Source organism: Ahaetulla prasina, chromosome 3 (assembly GCF_028640845.1).
Source record: "Ahaetulla prasina isolate Xishuangbanna chromosome 3, ASM2864084v1, whole genome shotgun sequence".
Lineage (NCBI taxonomy): Eukaryota > Metazoa > Chordata > Lepidosauria > Squamata > Colubridae > Ahaetulla > Ahaetulla prasina.
Window position 1 is genome coordinate 80,055,744 of NC_080541.1, and position 22,552 is coordinate 80,078,295.

The window sequence follows — 22,552 nt, forward strand, 5'->3', positions numbered from 1 at the left end:
ATTCTTATTATCACTGCTCTCAGAAATATTTGTCTTTGTTTCTACCAGCGCAACACTGCCACACTGCTTCACATAAACTGCTGAAGATGTGCTGCATAGAGAAGCACAAGAAAATTCCTCTAAGTGGAGGCAGATGAATAACATGTCTCCAATTTGCTTTGCCAAAATAATCTGTCTGTTACCTGGTAGCTGTGTTACTCTTAAACTCAAAACCAGTCAGAATTGTGAAAGGTAAAAGCATAAAAAATAGGCAGAGATAAAGAGTCCGGAATTATTTATGGCAGAAGTCTCTCTTTTAAGTTGAAAAGGTTAGGTGCTGATAAAGACTTGATTCTGCTTCATGCCACCCTTTTATATGGAAATTTTGAAAGAGGATTGACTGTGTTGTATAGTTCTAGACAAAAACATTTCTTGACTCCCTGCAAACCTCAAATAGGATAGCTTGCTTGCTTATGTATGGCTATATGCATGGGATTGACATGCCGCTCATCTCCAAAAAAGGCTCATGTGAGAATGAGCTAAACCTGGACTATCAAACTCTGAACTCGCGGGCTGGATGAGTCATACTGGCCAACCCCATACCCGGTCTAGTGAAGGGGGAAAAAGTCATGATACATCATGTGATGATGCCGTCACGATGCAACTTTGACATCCCTGAGCGAAATAGAAAGCTTTGGAAAAAAAATCCCCTCAAAACAGTGACAGTTAACTTCCTAGCCATTGACATACCAAGAAATATAGTCCTACCAGCAAAACAATGACTCACTGTAAGGATGGCCAACTATACCATTGATCCCCACAAACTTTCTGGAACAAGCAGGTCTGGTGGAACACCTTTATCAATTTCTAAGATTACATCTTGTTTTCATGCTTAGTTCCAGGAAATGATGCAAGATCTAGATCCCTTTAAATAGAGGTATACAATCCACAATATACAGTCTGGTAGCAATCCCTGATTTCCTCCTGACTTCCCCCCCCCCTTTTGAGATAGAAAGGGGTCCCAAGTCTATGTCTTTCAAAGTTTTAAATGTGATTTTGGTTCTTTTTTTTCTTTTTAGAAAACAAATAGATGCTTACAGTGGTGGGATTCAAATAATTTAACAACTGGTTCTCTCCTTAATGACTGGATCACTGGGCGTGGCCATGATGGACGTGACCAGGGGGTGTGACAGGCAGCACTTGGTCTCCTGCACCCTCCTGGGAGCAAAAACGGGCCCTGGGGGAGACGTGCTACCTCCCATGCCCCGTTTTGGGCGTAATAGGGCTCTCTGTAGCCTCCTGGGAGCAAAAATGAGCCACGGATGGAGGGCCCATTCCGCACCCATTTTGGGCCTAGTAGGCCTCTCTGAAGTCTTCTGGAAGAGAAAACAGGCTGTGGGGGGACGCTGTACCTCCCTGCACCTCATTTTGGGCCTAGTAGACCTTCCTGCAGCCTCCTGGGAGCAAAAACGGAGACTCCTAGAAGGAGCAGGGAAGGGTAGGGTGGGGCCACCCAGCAATTTAACTACCGGTTCATAAACCATCCCGAACCTGCTGAATCCCACCACTGGATACTTGGACTTGAAAATCAAGATAAAATGTTATATGTGAATGTAGAGAAGCAGAATATGTTAAATTTTTAGATAGCCTAGCATACCTAAAGCAGAAGAGAATATATCTCTTTCCATATCTAGAAAAAAACATTCTTGGCTTATTTAACTCAGAACTTCTGCCTTTCACATGATGCCATGCTATTCATGCCTCTTTATGCTATGATCTGCAGCTTCCAAAAATATTTCCCTTCCTATAAAAGGAACAGCCTCACCCTATAAAAAAAGCTTGCCCAATTCCATTGTACAAGGCAGAGTTTTATAACTGGTGGACTATTGTATTTTTGGATCAGTCAGCAATAAATAAGGCAGATAGTAAGATGGCACTGTGTCTCAATGGCTTTTTGTACATATTGTCTTTTTTGGTCTTTCACTTAAAATGGATTAAGAGAACTACCATATTTTGCTGTGTAAAAAATGATTTTTTTTTCTTAAAAAAATATTTAACCTAAAAACGAAGGGGCATCTTACGGGGGACCGAGAGGAGAACTGCGGTTGCGAGACTGCCGATACCTTATCTCTGCAAACTAGCCTCCCGATTGCAGAGTCAAACTAACAGGTTTCCTCCAATCACGAGCCTTATGTAATTGATGCCAGCTGATGCTCCAGAGAGTGTGTAGCCAGTGCCCAGATGCGACAGGGAGCAGTAATGTTGGAGCGTTCTGAGCCCATAAAAATATCAAAAAAACAAAAAAGTAAATACCAGTACCAGTAAGCAAATGTCTTACTCTGCAAAATAAATGTCTTCTATTTAATGTTTAAAATATTGATTTCTGAATTTTGGGTAAGAAAAGTGGGAGGGGGGCGTCCTATACATGGGGGTGTCCTATAGATGGAAAAATACGGTATGTTGCTACATTCAAGTTTTGGGAAATGAATTTGTTATTTGAAATAGTATATTCTTTTATTGTAGGTTGCTCATAAAAGGATACCCTTTTAAATGCTGTCAAGGATCCTTCAGGAAGCAGAAGGATATCAGCAGATATCAGCAGAATATATTATCTGAACAAAACTTCATAGTTATTCAAAAATTTGAGATATAGTGACATAGTGGGAATTAAGTAACCAAGATTGCCTGTGACTGCCTTCTGAACAGTTAATATTTTAAAGTTGTTTTGCGTATGTTACGTATTTTCACACAATTTTTTATTTTTATTTTTTTAAATACAGAATTGCTTTTTTGTTGTGTTACAATCATTATGTTGCTATTTTAGACCACATGGGTCTGTGTTCCTTGAAAATGTAGAAAGTGATATTTGAAGTTTTTCATATTTTTCCTTTTCAGAAGGAAAAAAGGATTTATATTGTAGGAATGAGTGCTGTTAGATGCAATGTGACAGAATATGAATTGCCTATCTTTTACTTTACAGTTTAATTCTTATTACGGGGTAGATGATTGCTGAACTATCTATTGTATACTGCAATATTCTAAGGTGCATTGAGTTGCCCACAAGGAAAAAGGTAAAGAAATTAAATTATACATCAAAAGTGTAGTTAGGAAAGAAATAAGTGAAATAAATCAATGAATGAACTTGGAATACAGTAGTTAATTTAAATCATATATGGATTTCAGTACATCTGTAAACAATAAAAGCTTTGGCCCAGCCAAACACTTTAAATGTTTACTTTTGTTTTCAATCATACTAATAATAAAATTAAGTCTGTACAGTATACACAGCAGGTGTTGGAGACAGCAGAATAGAAGACACAGAACTAGAGAAAATCACAAACTACAAAGATCTGCAAATAGAAGGTCTATACCAGGGGTGTCAAACTCGTGTCATCACAGCATCATCACGTGACATATTGTGACTTTCTCCCCCTTTGTTAAACAAGGCATGGGTGTGGTCAGCGCGTGACGCATCTGGATTCCGGGCTGTGAGTTTGACAGCCCTGGTCTATAGCTATAACAAAAGAAAGCAAAGATAGCACCAATAGTGATAGGCACTTTGGTGCAATCCCAAAACATCTGGAGTACCACTTGAACCACATCCGCATTGACAAAATCATTGCCAATTAATTGGAAAAGGCAGCTTTACTTGGAACAGCTTGGAACAGCTTACATCCTGCAATTATACCTTTAACACCTTCAAACAACAATATCTCCCTATGCTTGGTACTTGGGAAGGATTCAAGAAGGGGACAAAAATGCCAAATGGAAGCTAAACATCTGGCTATCCATGTAGTTGTGCTGTCTTAGGACACTGAGGTGTCGGGCAAAAAGTCTTCCTTTTTGTCCTCATGTCTTCTGTCAGGCAGGCCTAGCCTTAAAAACAAACGTTGTCTGGTCTTTTGAGTATCTAACAAGCTTATCTCTTCCAGAACAGCTTTTATCTGTGGAGCTGGGCTTCCCTAAAAATGCTAATGGCAAGTTAACAAGCTCCACTCTGTGACTTTAATGAGTTGATTAGAACCTTTGGCCTGTTTATGTTGCTGCCTGAAATTGACAAAACCTTAAATCAGTTACTCACTGAAGACTTTTACCTCCTAATTCCTTCAATTCAGGGGGAGGAAAAAAGTCTGTCTGATGCTAGAAAAAATAATGTCATATGCATCTAGGCCTAAATAGTCCTTTTTTTGCAAGTATTTTTTGTTGTGGATACCAAGAAACTTAAAACAGTTTGCATCCTCGGTCCCCCCATTTGTCTTTCTCTCCAATTGTCAGTATCCTTTGCCTGTTCAGCTATCTAGTAATCCTATGCTGAGTTAATTTTTCTTCTCTTTGACTGGCATGTTAAATGTGCCCCAGAGATGGGAGCCCAGAAGTGTGAAGTATGTTTAACAGCAGCACCATCTGATTTGTCGGTGTTAAACTCTGGTGCATAAGTAGCGCTGTGAATGTAGCAATTCCATTGCTCTATAAAATTTAACTTCCCTGCTTCCGTTCCCTTGGTGCAGTAGAACACTGTTTATATTTGGCTGGGGATAATCAGATATATGCAGTGATAAAATACATATTTAAAAGAGCTAGTCCCTCTTTTATGAATACTTCTTTGTTATTTTAGTGAACTTCAGTGTTAGAGTCATTTTTTGTTCTGTAACACAGTATATTATATGGAGAACATTTGCACTGGAATTTTTAATCCTCCAGGGAACATTTTTGGCAAAATTAATATATTCTAGCTTTAAAATCAAATCTCTGCTAAATAATTATAAACAGCTACTTATTTATAATAAACTATTCTCGTGAATTAAATCCACAAAGAATGATCTAGGCCAGAGAAGGCAGTCCTATGGCATGCGTGTCAAAGGTGAAATGCCGCGATGTTTTGTGTGCTATACCAGCATTCAACTCTCGTGCAACTTCTGGAGGGAAGACTGTACAAGAGCATGCCTCATTCTCACATGATTTTCAGAGGCTTTGGAGGCCACCTGAGAATGGCTTCCGGAGCCTCTTAAAAAATGCATGGTCTCTGGACCCTCCAGAGGTTGTGTGAAAAAGCCTCTCGCGTGGCCTCCAGAAACTCTGAAAACCTTGCAGAATGAGTCTTCTTTCATGTGGTTTTTGGAGGCTGCAGAGACTCAAGAAGAGCATTCTCCAAAGCCTCTTCACGGAGCAAAGGCTTCATGGGACCACAGCAGCCTTGGGCAGGCCTTAGGGCCAGTCAACAGAAAGAAAATACCACACAAAAGTAAATATCTATGGAGATTCTAGGACATCCAGGTTATGGTTGTCCCGAAAGTGCTTTTTTCAAGAGGCAACTGGTCTTTCTGGTTTTTTCTTTGAAGATGTTTCGCTACTCATCCAAGAAGCTTCTTCAGCTCTTGAAAAAGCAACTTTTGGGACACCTGAAGGTGACAAGCAGCAGATCCTGGGGATCACACACATGTTTGGACTGCACTTTTTAAAATAAATGAATATGTAAAGAATTATTTCTCTTTTGTTTGGGTTTGTTTGTGCAGGTGAGAGAGACCCACCAGCAGAATCAAATTAGGCATTTTCTGAATTTGTAATGAATGTACTGAGCCCAAAAGGTCTGCTATCCCTTATCTAGAAAAAGGTATATTTAAGTCCTAGTAGTTTCAACAAGGAAAAATAACGTAAACTTAACTGTGGGAGAAAGAACTGTACAATGGAGCTCTTGTTCAATCCTATTTGCAACTTACAAGTTTTCTCTCCCTTCTTAAGATGAGGTTTGTTTCATCTACTGAAGAAAGACCATGTCAGAATTTGTTGCAAAAATCAAATCCAGAAAGCACACACAGGCTGACTGATGCAGCAGGATTCATTGACTTCTTTATATACATAATAAAACATGAAGTAAATTTACAATACCAATAGCAGATTCTTCCAGTGTAGCAGTTACAAGCAGTACAGCAGACAGACAAGTTTGCGGCTTCGGAGCTTAATACAGAGCCACGCCCAAGCTCCTTCCAGTTTCAGTTTCAGTTTCAGTTTCAATTCAGCAGAGCAGACCTCATTCGCTGACCTAGTTGCTATGCCTGTTCATTGGCTGACCTTGTTACCATGTCTTCCCAGTCATGAATATTTTGACACTTTAGTTTCCAAATGCTTTATGACAGGTTTGGAAACCCAGATCCAGTGCGCATGGGCATGTTCCGTAACATTCCATGGGAAGACCCCAATAAACAGGAAACTGGAAGCATTTATAATTCAGCAACAAGGAAATATAAAATTATGAATGTAATTAATTTCAAATTAATGATAAAAATCATTAATTTAAAAAGACTTGAGTTGCTATGCTGTACACATTAAATATAAGGTTAAATGTTAAATCACCTTAAGCTAGCTAGCTAGCTCTGACCAACTTTCGCTTGGCACCTAACCAAACTATTCTTAGGTATATACTTGCTTCTAGTGCCCACTAAAACATGTATTAACACAGTATTTAAATGATTTAAATTCCTTCACAACCTAAATAAAATGATTAGTTCTTAAGGCATTTAAGGTTAGCTGGACTGGCCTAAACTTTTTAAGGAGCATTTTGGGATATAGAATAGAATGGAATAGAACTCTTTATTGGCCAAGTATGATTGGACACACAAGGAATTTGTCTTCGGTGCATAAGTTCTCAGTGTACATAAAAGCTATAAGTGATAAATCATGATCATAGTCATCATAAAAATACATTCATCATAAATCATAAGATACAACACTTAGTGATAGTCATAGGATATTAAATAAGCAATCAACATAATATTGGATAATAATATCAGATAGTCTGATATTATCTATAATAATATATAATATAATAATATAATATAATATAATATAATATAATATAATATCAGATTATTATATTATTAATATGTGGCATGAGTTTTATATAGTGTTCCTTTATTCATTGTTGCTTAATGTGCTTTTATATTTATTTTTTTAAAAGAAATCATGCAACAACTTAGGAAATGGCATTTGGTTTGTTCTCTCATTAGGCTTCCTAATATTTAGAAAACATATATTTATATATGTTTTCATAGGTTTTCACGGGTATAGACTACACACACACACACACACACACACACACACACCCCTTGTAAAAATAATTATTTCACCAGCCTTTTCTTATCATACAGAAGACGACGGGTGCAAACCAATTCTTTTATGTCAGGTCACCTTTAAGGGAAATCAAATTTTTAAGAAAGTGACTAACATAAGCTTTTAGCTAAACCTAGAGGCAAATCAGTAACTTGATACTAAAATGTCATTCTGTTGCGTGTTCAGGAGAGTGAAGTGAATAATAGGAGAGAATTAATCCACCCATTCTCAGTCAGGCATCCATCTGGAATGCAATCTTCCAAATTGCTATACATTAAGATTTTGCTAAGGAAGACTACATCAACCAGTCAGGAATTTGAAGGGCATTTTAAGCTACATGCATAACACTTTATTTTAAATGCAACTTGTAATATTATTGGAGCTACAATGCAGGAAAGTCTTTGACAATCAGAAATAACAAAAATAATGTCAATCTTTTATAATGTTAACAATTTTTTTAAAAAAAAATAAGATAACTAATTCAATCTAATAAAAAGTGAGAATTAAAAAAAGTCAAAGAGAAAGCTAAAAGTGCAAAAAAGGAAAAAAGGAAAAGAAAAAAGAAAGAAAGAAAAAAGATACAAAGAAAGGGCTTCCGATTTCCTTTATAGCAGTTATAGAAATAATTATAAATGTACTTCTTTTTTCTAAAACTATAATGTATCCTGTCTAATTGTCAAACCATAAATTATATTTTTTTTCTGTTTTCCACAAGATGTCCACAAGGAGTTTCCATAATGTGAATGATCATATAAGCATGTTAAAGGGCACATTATGGTCTTATAATTTACATACAGTAAATTGTGATGGAATGTTTGTCCTAGGCTTGTTAAAACTCAGTATTGCCATTTCTAAGATCAGACATGGAAGATATTGAAGTCTTTCTTTTACCTATAAAATTGAAGTTTTATAGCAATAGAGAGATCTTTATTCAGAGCAATTTGCCTGGTATTATTTCACTTCCAAGAAAATCTCTCCGAAACTACTGAGTACCCCCAGGATTCTGTGAGATACAATTTTAAATTGATGTTATTAAATGTGACAATTAGAGGGAGGGACTAATTAACGGAAAAAAAGCATACGTTTCATTTTAGTGTTCAATGATTAGTATTGTGGCTTTGACTCTTTCCATATCTTCTTTTAAAGAAAGCACAGAAAATAGAATCAGTTTATTGCTTTGTCTCTCTTATGGATCAAACCCAGTAATATTGCAGACTTCAACTTATCCCATAAAGATTCCATAATATCGAATAAAATCTATAATCTTTCTTTTATTAACTATACATCATTTTCCCCCATTTTATTTCCCCATATCTACCTGCCAGTTTCATTTTTATTTCCTCTAAAGATGTGCATTTCATATTGCTTAGAAAAGATGTGTTATGAATTCTTTGTGTACAAAACATCCACCCGACTGACTTGGTTATTTCAGTTTATGGCAGTATCTTCTTATCCATAGGTATCTTACAGGAGATACCTGCTTTGTACAAAACCTTTCATATTGGAGTAGGCTGAGGCATATTAAATCCTCTGAGATTCCCCGTATGGTAACTTTCCTCTTGAGTCTATGTAATTGATCAGTAGATGGCATCTCATTCTTTTCAGCCATTTCTTATTATTTATGATGTTGCAAACTTTCAAAAGAGTGAATGGTAACAAACCTGTTCAGATGAATCAATTCAACTAAATATTATTTAATTTAAATTTTACAACCCAACCCAACTCTAAGTGTTTAACTTCAGCTGTGTGCTAGAATGCTTTTATTAAGCAATTAGTATGCTTTGCACTGTGAAGAGGATTTCATGAAATTATGCAACTGGAACTGTATATAGATGAGGATACTGAAACCAAATGAAAGATTTTTGACGATCCAGTGCATTAAGTTATTATGATTACTTTTGTTCAGGATAAACATCAGGATTGGTTTGATGAGAGTGATGACAAAATTATGTCTTCCTTTGACTTGTGACACAAAGCTCATTTTGTCTAGCTGAGTGACAAATGCTTAAGCAAAGAAAGCAGAGAGCCAGTGCATTAAGGAACTAGCTCAGGCAAGACTTCACCATAAGTGAACACTGGGGAACGAATAAAGTTATTCAAGACAAGTGTTAATCAGAAAGATACAGCAGGAAATGATGCTTTCACAAAAAAGAATTGTGAAAATTGGCCCTAATATAGTCAATCTCTGTAAAGCCACAAAAGAATCCATGTCTCCATGTAACAGAAGAAGAAATACATTTCAATTATCACTAATTAATATTGGAGCGAGAAACTCTCATTATTTTCTATAATTTTTCTTACAATCAGATGTAAAAAACCAAATTGCTTTACAAATTATTATTTTTAAAAAAAAACATGGATGTAGCGTTCTTTTACTTAGAATGTGGCCAAAAGATATGTATGAAAGTTTTGTCTTTCATTAAACAATTATCTCTCCTTGGTTTCCTATGTTTCAATTAAATTCCAAGAAAACATTATGAGGGAGCACTTTCATTACTGGGGAGGCTCCCCCCCTCCCTGTAATGGTAATGAGCAGTCCTGTCTTTAAGAAATTATTGGAGAATTCCTGCTAACTCTGACGAAATTTCACCAAATTGCAAAACTAATTTTTCTGCTGACAAATTTCAAAAGGTCACTTGTGATTGCCCTTATTTGTAGCAATAGACAGTAACATCCAAAACAAAGTACAATTATCACTAATTTTATCTACTGACAGGAATAATTGTACATCAGGATCAACTTTCTGTTCCTTACCTGCATTGTTATCGTTCATCACCTGTTGTTTTCTGAATTATGTATGGTAGTATATTCTGTGAATGTCATCTCTTACTTAACTCCTAACTAAATGATCTTTTGGCAACAAATAAAAACTTTTAATGTATTAAGAGATGGCTTTAGTATATTGTTTTTCATGTTTTTGCTTGGTATGAAGCAGCTTGTTTGTATTTGTTTATGATTGTCATTGCATTGTTTATTCTTTGGCTTGGTTTTCATTTGTCAATCATTTTGAGACACCATGTTGAACATAACAATACTATAGCCATATTAGGCAATTCAAAAAGAATGAGAACTCATACAATATTCCTCATATTAGAATATTAGATAATCTGTATTCAGAAAGCATATGAATAGCCTATGATTACATTAGTTAACCTTACAAAGCTGGCTTTATATTGTGTTGGTTTATTCAAGTTTTTTTTTAAAAAAAGGAAAACAAAATGGACATAATGTAATGATAATGGACGTAATCTAATCTAATTCAAACCAATATGTCAATAAAGATTTAGGCTGAAAGAACTGAAAAAAATCCCAAAAACTATTTCCAAGTAGTTATATTTAAAGTATTGATTTTGAGTATCTTTGCCTGAGTGATTCTGTCGAATGTCATTGTTTTTTCAAAAAATGTAACTCAATCCTTCCTGAGTAGAAAAGTGTATTGTGTTTGCAACAAAAAGCTGCATACAAATTACTAAACAGTTATTCAGCAGACAAAAAGGGTAAAAAAATGGCTAAAGTAGATTTCCAACATGGTACAGGGAAAGCAAAACTTACATTAAAAAGGACCACCTGTGGAGTGAACATATGCCTGCAGCTGCAGTTAGTGATAATGTTGATTTAAATCACAACCCAAACCACTCTCCAGATTCTGCTTTGAATCGTTCTCTTGAAGAGAAACATGGGATTCTATTTTATATTAAGTTATTAGCCTTCTTCAATCTAGTACATGCTAAATAAATGGGAATTCTGGGAGTTGAAGTCTACACACCTTGAAGTTGCCTAAAGGTGAGGAACACTGCTCTAAATGTATTGGATTTGAAATATCTAGAACAGGTGTGTCAAACTCGCATCATCACATCATCGTCATGTGATGTATCGTGACTTTTTACCCCTTCGCTAAACTGGGTGTTGGCATGGCCAGCATGAGATGAATCCGGCCTACGGGCCGCGAGTTTGACAGTCCTGATCTAGAACATTGGTAGTTCTGACTTAACATTCTTTAAATTGTTACCCAGCACATCTGGGCATCATTAGAATGAGAAAGACTAGTCTACCTAAAACTAGTTAATGACTCATTATAAAGAACCAAGTTTTTCATACAAATATACCCTTGTTAGGAATTAATATTCTTTGGAGTATCATTTATGGACAATGCACATATGTATTTGATGAAAAATTCTTATTTGGGAGGAATGCCTTATCTTCTCAGATGAATTCTTAATCTGGAGTTAGCGAGTGCAACAATTCACTGCTGCCCACAGGACGTATTTGGCTAATTTCAGTTTTTCTTCAGCTGATGGTAATTTTTAAACGTTTTTAATGTGGCTAGTTTCTGTCCAATAGTTGCAGCAAAAGATGTTTTCAGGCATATCTATTTCAAATATGGTTCTCAGTTAATTAAACATAATATAAAATGGATTGGGGGAGTGGGAGCTAACCGTTAACTGCATATGAAATTGCAGATGCCTGCAAATTACTAGTGCCATGCAAAATTACTAGTGCCATGCAAATTACTAGTGCCATGCAAAAGCTGCCAGAACAGTATGTAGAGTCTGCTATAAGGATCCCCTACTTTTTGTTGTTGTTGAGGGAAGTATAACATTTCCCAGTACAGGCTGAAGGATCCCAGCTATTTCTCGTTCAATGTATAGCAGCTAAATGCAAACTCTTTGCAATGAGTGCATTGATATATGCAGTCAATGTCAAATAGGAAGTACAGTAAAATAACTAGGAGTAATGAGAATGTATAAACAAATGGTTTATGTTGTTTCATACTGACACATATATGACACTAATCCAAGAGCCAATGCCAGAGGCAACTGGAGTATATGTTATGAACTACTTGAGGTATTCCTTCTGGGACTGCTCATATGGCATGATTTCTGTCTCACTGCTTTCAGACTGACTTCACTGATCTATTATGAACTATAGCTATGTTGGAAGAAAGTAGATAATGCAAGGGAACTAGTACCGAAGATTTAGGATTAAGTGTCTTCCACCAGGCTATTTAAAAAGAAATAGGTTTATAAAATTCACATGAGAATAAACTTATTTGATGATGTAAGTAATCAAATGCTAATTTTAAATACTATTTGAGGCAAATGCATGGTCTATTGGGAAGCAGTGTTTTGGTATGTTTGATCTAAACACTATTTTGAGAGCATATATTGTACACTTTGTGAATTTAAATGGATGTCCCAATAGGGCATTGAATTTGAACTTTAATCGCATTATTAAATTACATTGGATTCTGAGCTTATTTGGACAGAATGTTTTATCGACCTTACAAAAATTATAAAAATAAAGTTATTGTTAATTGAAAAATGTCAATATATGAATACTATGCATGATATGATATACAGTATATATATATAAGTTATATATTATACTGTATATTCAAGCCAATCCATATCACATGAAAACACCACAGATCTTTTCTCCATTGATATTAATAACTCTGGATTGTAGCCATTATAGCCTGATAGATAAGTAGAAAGATAGCTATAAGACCTTTACTACCGGTTCACAGTGGGAGCGCATGGATGCACTTGCTTTGCTCACGCACATGCATTTCTGTGCATGCGCAGATCACCCATGATGACAGGGTTCTGACAGGTTCTGGAGAACTGGTAGTGGAAATTTTGAGCAGTTTGGAGAACTGGCAAATACCACCTCTGGCTGGCCCCAGAGTTGGGTGGGAATGGAGATTTTGCAATATCCTTCCCTCAGGAGTGGGGAGGGAATGGGGATTTTGCAGTATCCTTCTGCTGCCATGCCCACCAAGCCACGCCCACAGAACCAGTAGTAAAAAAATTTGGATTTCACCACTGCGGAGCCTCCCACCTGTTTAACTACCTGTTCTATAGAACCAGACCGAACCGGGAGCAACCCGCCACCAGAGATGGGTTGCAGCAGGTTCTGACCAGTTCTGGAAACCGGTAGTGGAAATTATGAGTAGTTCAGAGAACCGGTAGTACAAATTCTGACTGGCCCCACCCCCATCTATTCTCTGTCTCCCAAGTCCCAGCTGATTGGGAAGAAATGGGATTTTGCAGTAACCTTCCCCTGGAGTGGGGAGGGAATATAGCTTTTACAGTATGGAGATTTTAGAGTATTCTTCCTCTGCCACGCCCACCAAACCATGCCACACCCACCCAGCCATGCCCACCAAGCCATGCCGCATCGACCAAGCCACACCCACAGAACTGGTAGTAACCCACCACTGATATATATAAACAGACACATGGATTCATACATGTAGAATTAGCTTTCATCTTCTAAGGGTGCAGCAGAACTACTGGTAGCCTTAAGCAGGATACCACTTCTCATTGTTAACTCCTCATTTTCAAAATGCATTAAGAATGTTCTGTATAGAAAAAAAAAAATCAAAACCTGTATGCCATAGAAATACCGAACAAAAATATGGTACATACAATTCTTACTTTTATTTGCAATATTATCATTGTGTTCCAACACTATGCATGAAATCTATTTACATTTGAAATTGTAATAAAAAGTATCTAAATATTGTACACTAAAAGCTGTATGAATATAGAGAGTATCTGTGTGTGTAGGTGATTTTTGTTACTGATATTTGGCTTTTTCCATAGTATATTTCTTTTGTACAGCATTTAGTTTAAGCATTTAATTTGAATGTTCCTTTCTAACATATTGGTAGTGATCAAGAATCTATAAACTGAGAGGTCTCAGATTTCCAGTGTTTTATTCTAAACTGGCTGCAGACAAACCACTTATCCTTACTTTACTTTCCCCTAATAATAGTAATATATATTTATATAATGAATGTATATGTATATATGAGACACTCATTTTAGTGGCTCTAAATGGATTACAAAAAATAAAACATTTCTAAAATTATTTTAACATTTTAAATCTGATGTTAAAATGAAAGCCTAACACTCATACAACTTCTAAAGCCAACTCTTGTGGCAATTTATACTGCAGTATAGTCCTTACCAGTGGTGAAATACAAATTTTTTTTTTGTTACCGGTTCTGGGAACGTGGCTTGGTGGGGGATCATGTAACTGGGTGGACATGGTCAACTTTAAAAAAAAACTTTTTAAAGCATTTTTTTTTACTATCAGTTCATGTGAATAGGTAGTAAAAATGTTTTTAAAAAGTATTAAAAAAAAGATTCCGAAGATCGCACGGCCCTGCTGTGCTGCGCAATCATCAGAACCTTTTTTAAAAACCTTTTAAAGCATTTTTTTACTACCTATTCACCTGAACCGGTAGTTTTTATCACTACCCGTTTGCCCGAACTGTAATGAACCGGTAGCATTTCACCCCTGGTCCTTACCAGAGGAGGAACCAACCCTCACCACCTAATATACTGCTGATGTTAAATATACTCTGCAAAATAATATGTTGAATACTATAGGAACAAGGAATGCTATACAGAAATACGTGATGCTTCAGCTAATTTGGGGTTAGGATATAAAAGGACTTGTATATCACAGTAAGGATATTTTGTAGGGTTTGGAAAGCAATTGGCAGTCAAAGTAGTTTTTTTTTTTTAAACAACACCACCATCACCACCATAGGAGTTACGGTTTCATGATCTTAGAGTTACCATTTAACACCATGTCATTACATCTTTGGCCTGCTGCAATTTCCTGACCATCGTCAAAGACTCCCCCATGAAGACTGTAATCCCAGGTAAATCTACAACTGGTAAATAAGCTGAAATTAATACAAGACACCCCCCTCCCCCATTTGTTATCATTGTTATGCAATTGGATGTATCAATGCAGCATCCAGTCCCATAAATAAGCAACAACTCTGTCTGATTTCAGCTTCATCTTGTTCTCCACATCTAATCTCTGCTTATGGAGATTCATGAAATATCCACCCCTAAGCACTCAGGAAAGAAGAAGTATAGTTGTATCTCCTCAGCACACAAATGCAAATGAGCTCCAAAGCTGCAAATGAGTTCTACTAGTGACTTCAGACACATATTAAATAATCTGGGAGACAAGACAGAATCTCTCAGGATAATTTGCAGGGGGATAAGTGAATGTCTCCCAGGATCATCTTCTGATAATGCCCAAAGAGATAGGACATTCCCGACTCTCAGCACATTCCAGCCAGCTAAAAGCACTGATTTGTTTATCCAGATGTTATGAGGATTCGGTGTTCTATGAGTGAAAGACAATTTGCCCAACGATTCCTTTATTTTCTTTCCTTCTATACCTCCTGTCTCCTGAAACAGCCTTTTTCATCAGGTTTGAGAGGTTTAGCAGAAATTCTGGGCCATAAATTGCTTTTGTAGCTGAAACAATAAATTAATTTCTTCCGCTTCAGTTTGATTAAACATTGCATTCAGAAGAAGCATCATTGTTCCAATCCTTTCCCCTCAGTCAAAATATTCTAGTTTAAGATATTTGCTCTCAAAAATAGCAGTTTTAGGATAGCTATATCCTAAATTGTATTATAAACAGAAACAATAGCATTAACTTTAATGGAAATAAATGCCAATTCTTGGGTTTCATCTATTTGTTATCTTATGAGTGACTTCTAAAGCTTATGTTGACTTAGCCTTTATACATTAAGGGACAGAATTTGAGAGTTGTTTTTAGGGCCAGTGTTTGTTGGTGGATGTGAGCCTTTACCTGCCAATACCATGTACATGAAATGATAACAGCTGTCTATTGAAAATCTGCATTGGTAAGTCAGAAAGTAAATTAAAAGTTAAAGGTTCCCCTAGCACATACATGCTAGTCGTTCCTGACTCTAGCGGGTGGTGTTCATCTCCATTTCAAAGCCAAAGAGCCAGCGCTGTCTGAAGACATCTCTGTGGCCAGCATGACTAAACGTCAAAGGCGCACAGAATGCTGTTACCTTCCCACCAAACATGGTCCCTATTTTTCTACTTGCATTTTTTATGTGCTTTTGAACTGCTAGGTTGGCAGAAGCTGGGACAAGTAATGGGAGCTCACCCCATTACACGGCGCTAAGGATTCGAACCACTGAGCTGCCGACCTTTCGATCGACGAGATCAGTGTCTTAGCCACTGAGCCACTGCATCCCTGAATGTAAATTAGGACGAGGTAAAATTTGTGAAAGACAAACATCCATTTATCCACATTTTTTTTGCCATGTCTTATACGCAGAAACATTTCATTATTTCTCTTGGTGGAGTCCTAAACTGAAAGCAAGACATGGAAAAGCAAATAAGTGATTTCTTTTTTTGTTTTGTTTTGCAGGATGTTTAAATTATTTGTCCTCTTTTTAAATGCTAGTTATAAGAGTAATAGAAAGGAAAACCAGAAGGCAGGCAGTTTTCCCTTTTCTGTTACTGGGAAAGGGGATGATTAACGAGAGTTGTAGACAATGTAGTAGGAATGGGGGAGGGGGTCATAGAATTTAGACAAAAGTGCCTTCAAGAATTTAAACTTTTCCCAGGGATCTATGGTAAAACCTCAATTGGCCTGTCTACTATTTCTAGTTTTGATTAAATTTATAAACACAGTGCCACATATTTTTACGTGGTTTTGTAGCCCAGGGGCGGAATGAGATGGACTTCACTGAAACTGTGAAGCTTGTGAATTTAGGGCAAGGGACAGAGAGAAATAAGTAACGTAATTGTTTTTGTCGAGTGATTCTAGGACCTCCTCTGTTCTGAATTACACATGGTTCAACTCTTTGACCTAACCAAGTTAGGCAGGGCCTGGTAGATCTCCTAAAGCTGTGCTGAAAGATTCTATCAATGGCATGCTGGAACATTATCTGTTATGTGAGATGTGTGCTAACAACCATATTAAACTACATTAATTACCACCGAGGCCAGATTTGTGGCAGTCTCAACTACATTTAATCCACCATCCTGTGCGTCGCTTACTGTTTGGAAAAGTTGAACCAAAGGGCAGCTGGTTGAATCAAAATTTAATGGCAGTATTTTGTCACGAATTACCCATTTTAATGCTTAGACTATTTTTCTTTCTTATGTTATCAATATGTTATCAGTTTGATACTAACTTGAAGTAAAAGCTTAAATATAATGATAAAACACCCCGACAGAATCAATTGCATATTTGTTGTTCATTTTTTTGGAATGTTAATTCTTTAATGTTGCTTCTTCAGAAGTTTTTTTCCAGTAATGTTCTTAAAACATAGTAAACAGGAACATCATGTTACTATTTAGAAACTTTTTGAATGAATTGGAATACATATTACGCCGAGAATAAAGGAAATGCTTGTACATTATACTGAATTATATATACCTACATCTATACAAACCAACACAGAGACATACTCTAAAAGAAATTTTGATATATATGTTGATATGTCATACATATAGGTAGCCCTCGACTTACAACAGTTCATTTAGTGACTGTTCAAAGTTACAAAATCACTGAAAAAAGTGACTTGTGATCATTTTTCAAACTTACAACCATTGCAGCATCCCCATGGTCATCTGATCAAAATTCAGATGCTTGGCAACTGGTTCACATTTATGATGGTTGCTGTGTCCTGTGTTCACCTTTTACGACTTTCTGACAAGCAAAGTCAATGGGAAAGGCAGGTTCACTTAACAACTGTAGCAAGAAGGGTCATAATGTGGGGAAAAACTCAAATAACAAATGCCTCACTTAACAACAGAAACGTTGGGCTCGGTTATGCTCATAAGTCAAGAACTACCTGTATTAGGAAGTAATTCGGACATGTAACATTCTACTGTATAGTTATTATATTATAATGGTATTTGATATATCACCTGAAGAAATCTGTTCATTGTCTATTCTTCATATTATACTTTTTGATTTTTTTGGGGTGCACCTTTGAATTTGTATCTTTGACTCTTGGAGACGAATAGAACAGAATAGAATAGAATAGAATAGAATAGAATAGAATAGAATAGAATAGAATAGAATAGAACCTGCACATATGGGAATTTCAATCATTATTGAGAATTTTTGCTTTAGTTCTTTTATTATATATTAACTATCCTCCATTTCTCTGTCTGATCCACATGTCACTTGTCTTTAACAGTGCTAGCTGCTGAAGATTAGTGACATTTCCAAACCTGAAAATATTCTTTAAGGTGGATAAATGCAAATAAACTGTTGCATTTTATTTATTGTTTTTTTACTACTTGGAACAATCAGGGGTGATCAAAAATTCCAGGTCCACATGCACAAAGGAAATTTTTAGCAAAGCTGGATCAGCAGATTATAAAAATTATATAGTGCACTAATTTAAAATAATTAATTTATACTAGCTCAAAGAAGGGTACATGTGTATGATAGGATGAGGCTCCATCCATATTTATCTAGGAAGCATGATTTCTGTTTTATATTTAAATATTTGTTTATTGAAATGAATTAAGAAGCATCATATCTGTTCTCGTGTGTCATTATTTTAATCCAGATAATATTTTAGAGATTATTATATTCTTAGAATCAATGTCTGGACAACCTGTATCTAATAATTATCCCATCTATTTTAGCTATGTAAGATTCCAGAGCTACATAAGATTTTAGGAGTTCTGATGTAAAATATAGTTTCCCAATTTTGGGGCATTCTAAAAATTTATAGTGTTGTTTCTTTATGTGTGTTTCTTGCAGACAGATTATTTCTGTATCCAATTTTCGTAGTTGTGTAAAAATTGGAAAACTATATTTTACATCGGCACAAAAAAAAAAAGATGAGTAGCCTTATATATTAAAGAGTCAATGGATTCTAAACACATTTATTTTGATGAGGAAGGAAGAATTTTGATGGTGGAAACAACAATCAATTAAAAAAAAGACTGATGATAAAAAAATTTAGGAGTTCATGGTGGACGAATCTACAGAATTTGTTTGGTGGTGTTCGAAGCCATTGTTCATTTCAAGCACACCTGAAGTTGTTCATTTTAAACTCACCAAAGAGACAGTATGTGCCAGTCTGGGTCTAAATCTAAAGTATGCATTTCCTAACCGGAACTAAAGTTCTGTCACTGCAAAGGCTGTCTTCATTTTTGCTTTCAGCCTTGCATGGGGACTGCTGTCTGGAAGTGGTAACTTTAATTCAGAGTCTAAGCAATCCGATGATCTCTGTTGTGAGCTTTACCGAGACGATAAGGGTAGGAAAGACAGCTCAGAGCACAGCTTGTTTACAGCCAGACAGGAGAAAACAGGGAGACACAAATGTGGGCTGACGTTTTCATGAAGCACAATTGGTTGACTGCAGATTCAATCTGACTGCCCTCGACTGAGCGATGATCCGTACAGTATGCAAAATTCACTTCCTTGCTGGTTTGTGCCCACCAGCCTTGTAGCAGCTTTTGCGGAACCCCTGGGCCATAGCTTTGAGTGGAACCAGAACTGAACACAGCTTTCTTGTACCCAATTTCTTCTGACAACAATCACATTATTTTAAAAACTTCATCGGTTTTAGTTGTCACTGGTTATATATAAAGGGGGAGGAGTGGTAGCGGTATAAAGTACAGCTATTGCAATTCTAGTAGTTTGCACATTTAGACAGTACAGAATGTCTCAGAATCTCTTTTATTGGATTATGTTATTCCATTGGCATAAGATCACTGGATTTACAAAAAGGTATTCCAGTTGCTTTCTTTGCTACTTTAAACGATACTCATCCTTCAAAATAACCTGTTTGGTGTTTGTTTGTTTTTTAAAGCCATCATCTTGGAGGATTTGGTGCAATGAATGGAAAATATGTCACTGGGACCTTTTTAAAAGCTGTTAATTTAAGAAGGAAAAAAATAAAAATGAACATTAGATAGGTTACATTCTTATTTTCTTTTAGTTTGAGAATGCTGGTAATACTCTCATAAGGTTGAGACAGACTGGTGAGTCCCTGAAATGGGTTGTTAAACTGTCATTTGCTATCTCAGAGAATACACAACTAAGTTTGATTCCCCTCCTCCTCCTCCTCCTCCTCCTCCTCCTCCTCCTCCTCCTCCTCCTCCTCCTCCTCCTCCTCCTCCTCTCATATGTATATTTATTTCAGGTCATAATATAAGAAAAGGTCAAGGAAAAGACCACCAAGGACATATTGCATCTGACAAAACAATGATTTTCTGTCTCTCTGTCTGTGTCTCTCTCCCCCACCCCCCAATGTGTGTGTGCATTTGTGTGTGTGTATATGTATTCCACCAAGATAGCCAACCTTGGTTCAAGTATTGCATCTCTTGTTGAATAGGCCCACATTCTGGCTGCTGGTTGAATCTGTGTCACTTAAAAATTTAAGATCGTTCCCCTTTACTGCTGTGCAACCGCTAGGGCCAGTTTTGACAACCTATCTTGGGAAGTCATGGCAGAAAAAAAAATAGGATAAACAATAACTTTTCCATATTTAGGATAATATTTTCTATATACTGAATTCCATATTTTTCTTCAATCTATTTATTTGGTGGGCTTATAGGCCACTCCAATTGTATATTAGTAAATCAGGTTAAAGTATATACATCATATATATATAAGGGTATAAGAACAGTTCACTTTAAAATACTTTGTTGGATGTCTAAGCACCTGAAGATTTTGCATACAAAGTGTCTTTCTATTGCAAAATGAGTCCATAGCAATTCAGGATAGCTATTGTTTCTCTAGCCTGCCATCAGTCTGCATGGGAATTCAGCTTCACTGACACCTTATATTATTCATTTATGAAGAGGCAATGACAAAAAAGGTGAACTGACTGTATTTATTAAGATCAGAGTTGAACTCAGCTCTAATCAGGAATAAAGAGGAACTTAACATCTTGCAAATAGCACACCTTTACTCTTCATAGCATAGGTAGGTTCAACTTTTGTAAATAACAACTTTTTAACTGAGGAGTGGCTGAAATTAGAATACAACAGCATGGTAGGAATTATACTCAATTTTAAATTTTGGTATCAGATTATTGCTTTCTGCATTATGGCCTAGCAAAATGAAACCTATGGCTGAAATGAAATTAATTCAAAATATTGCCTTGGTGCATAGTTTGGATATTAAGCTAAGCAAAGATCAATTATTAAAAAGGACACGACATCAGATATGTCCTGTAGATGTGGCATCAAATAAGTATGCATGTCTGAATAACTTTTGAAGTGATAGATAGCTTGTGTCTTTTAGGTTTACGCAACAATTTTAAAGGAACAAGCAGTCAAAAAATACACTGCAAACTAGCAATTGACAGAACAGCCTTCAAAACATATTCAGATACTGTGATGTGTCCATGCCTACAAAAATCACAGTCATGTAAATAATGGTATTCTATGAAAACAAAAGTTGGAGTATTGATATTTTTGAACTTTGATGTTGGAGAAGACTCCTGGGGATACCATGCCAAGTCAAGAAAACAAAAACCTAACTATATGGTTATTAAAGTCAAGACCAAATTTATAGTCCATAGTTAATCAAGCCATCAGTCATTCAAACAGGTTAAGATTCAGGTATTGAAGATTTCTCATCACAATACCTGTGCGATAAGTTTTGTGTATTGGTAAAAGCTCATTTAGGTTGATGACACAATTTCATTGCATTAGAGCTACACATAGATAAATAGAATTGTACTGTTGGGTTCTTTCTTGGGTGATTGGAGGTAGGAATTTAGGTTATCCCAAGTAAAATTTCATTCTAACTGAGTCACCTCAAAATGTCCTCAAGACTACTTCAAATATGTTTTTCAGTTCAATGTTATACCTGGTTCAATTTTTTAGAAACATCATCTAGTAAAATTATATATGAATATAATAAAGTTTAGAATCTCATCAGTGTCTACTCAGAAATGTACACAGCAGAAAAAAATAGTATACTTCTGTTTAATTTTATGTGACCACAGCCTTGATCAGTCAATGCTGCAGTCATTTACAAGAAAAATCATGTACATTTATGAATGAAATTTCAAATACTTTAAAAAAAAAGAAATAGAACCCACAAGAGCCCTAATTCAGATAGAGAGTTTGTTGGTGAAGAGTTTTGGCTTAATCCTCCCAAACCAATCTCACCCACATTACTGTTCAACATTTTTTTAAGATTTAAATTACAATTAAAACAAACGAATAGCTCTTCATGCTATCAGGGGTGAGACAAATAGTAATCAGGGATGGAGATTTTTACCTGAAACATTTGGAAAGAGTTGACTCATTTGCTTTAGTTCCAAAACACTCTTGAAAGATCCAAGCCATTGGTCTCTTGAATGAAATCTAGATCGGCCTTGTGTAATTGCCTTAAAATCAGAAAAAGTTCACCAAATTGGAGCAAATAAAACACCAAGGTTATTTTAAAATGTGGTATTGTAAATGAAAGCTAGTGTTCAACATGATATGTAAGCATGAATTAAGTATCAGTCTTATTTAAATTAGTTTTCATTGACTGCTGATGATTCATTTTAGTTATGAAAGCAACCAGTGCTTTAATATATCAAATTACCAATTTCTTGAATGTTTTGAGTTTTTCAAAAGTAGAGATTTGAAATTATGCAAACAAATTCTGGCAACTGTAACTTATTTAAGAT

The 22,552-nt window shown here is 36.0% G+C and overlaps 1 protein-coding gene and 1 long non-coding RNA gene across 4 annotated transcripts in view; one reads left to right on the forward strand and one right to left on the reverse strand.

Moving 5' to 3' along the window:
- The window catches only part of LOC131195314 (uncharacterized), a 107,975-nt gene extending 85,637 nt beyond the window's left edge, over positions 1–22,338 (reverse strand). For all 3 annotated transcript variants that reach the window (XR_009154400.1, XR_009154402.1, XR_009154401.1), the window contains exon 1: positions 22,156–22,338. This is a non-coding gene — a long non-coding RNA (uncharacterized LOC131195314). The remainder of the gene's footprint in view (positions 1–22,155) is intronic.
- The window catches only part of LOC131195313 (uncharacterized), a 222,272-nt gene that overhangs the window by 8,322 nt on the left and 191,398 nt on the right, over positions 1–22,552 (forward strand). The window lies entirely within an intron of this gene.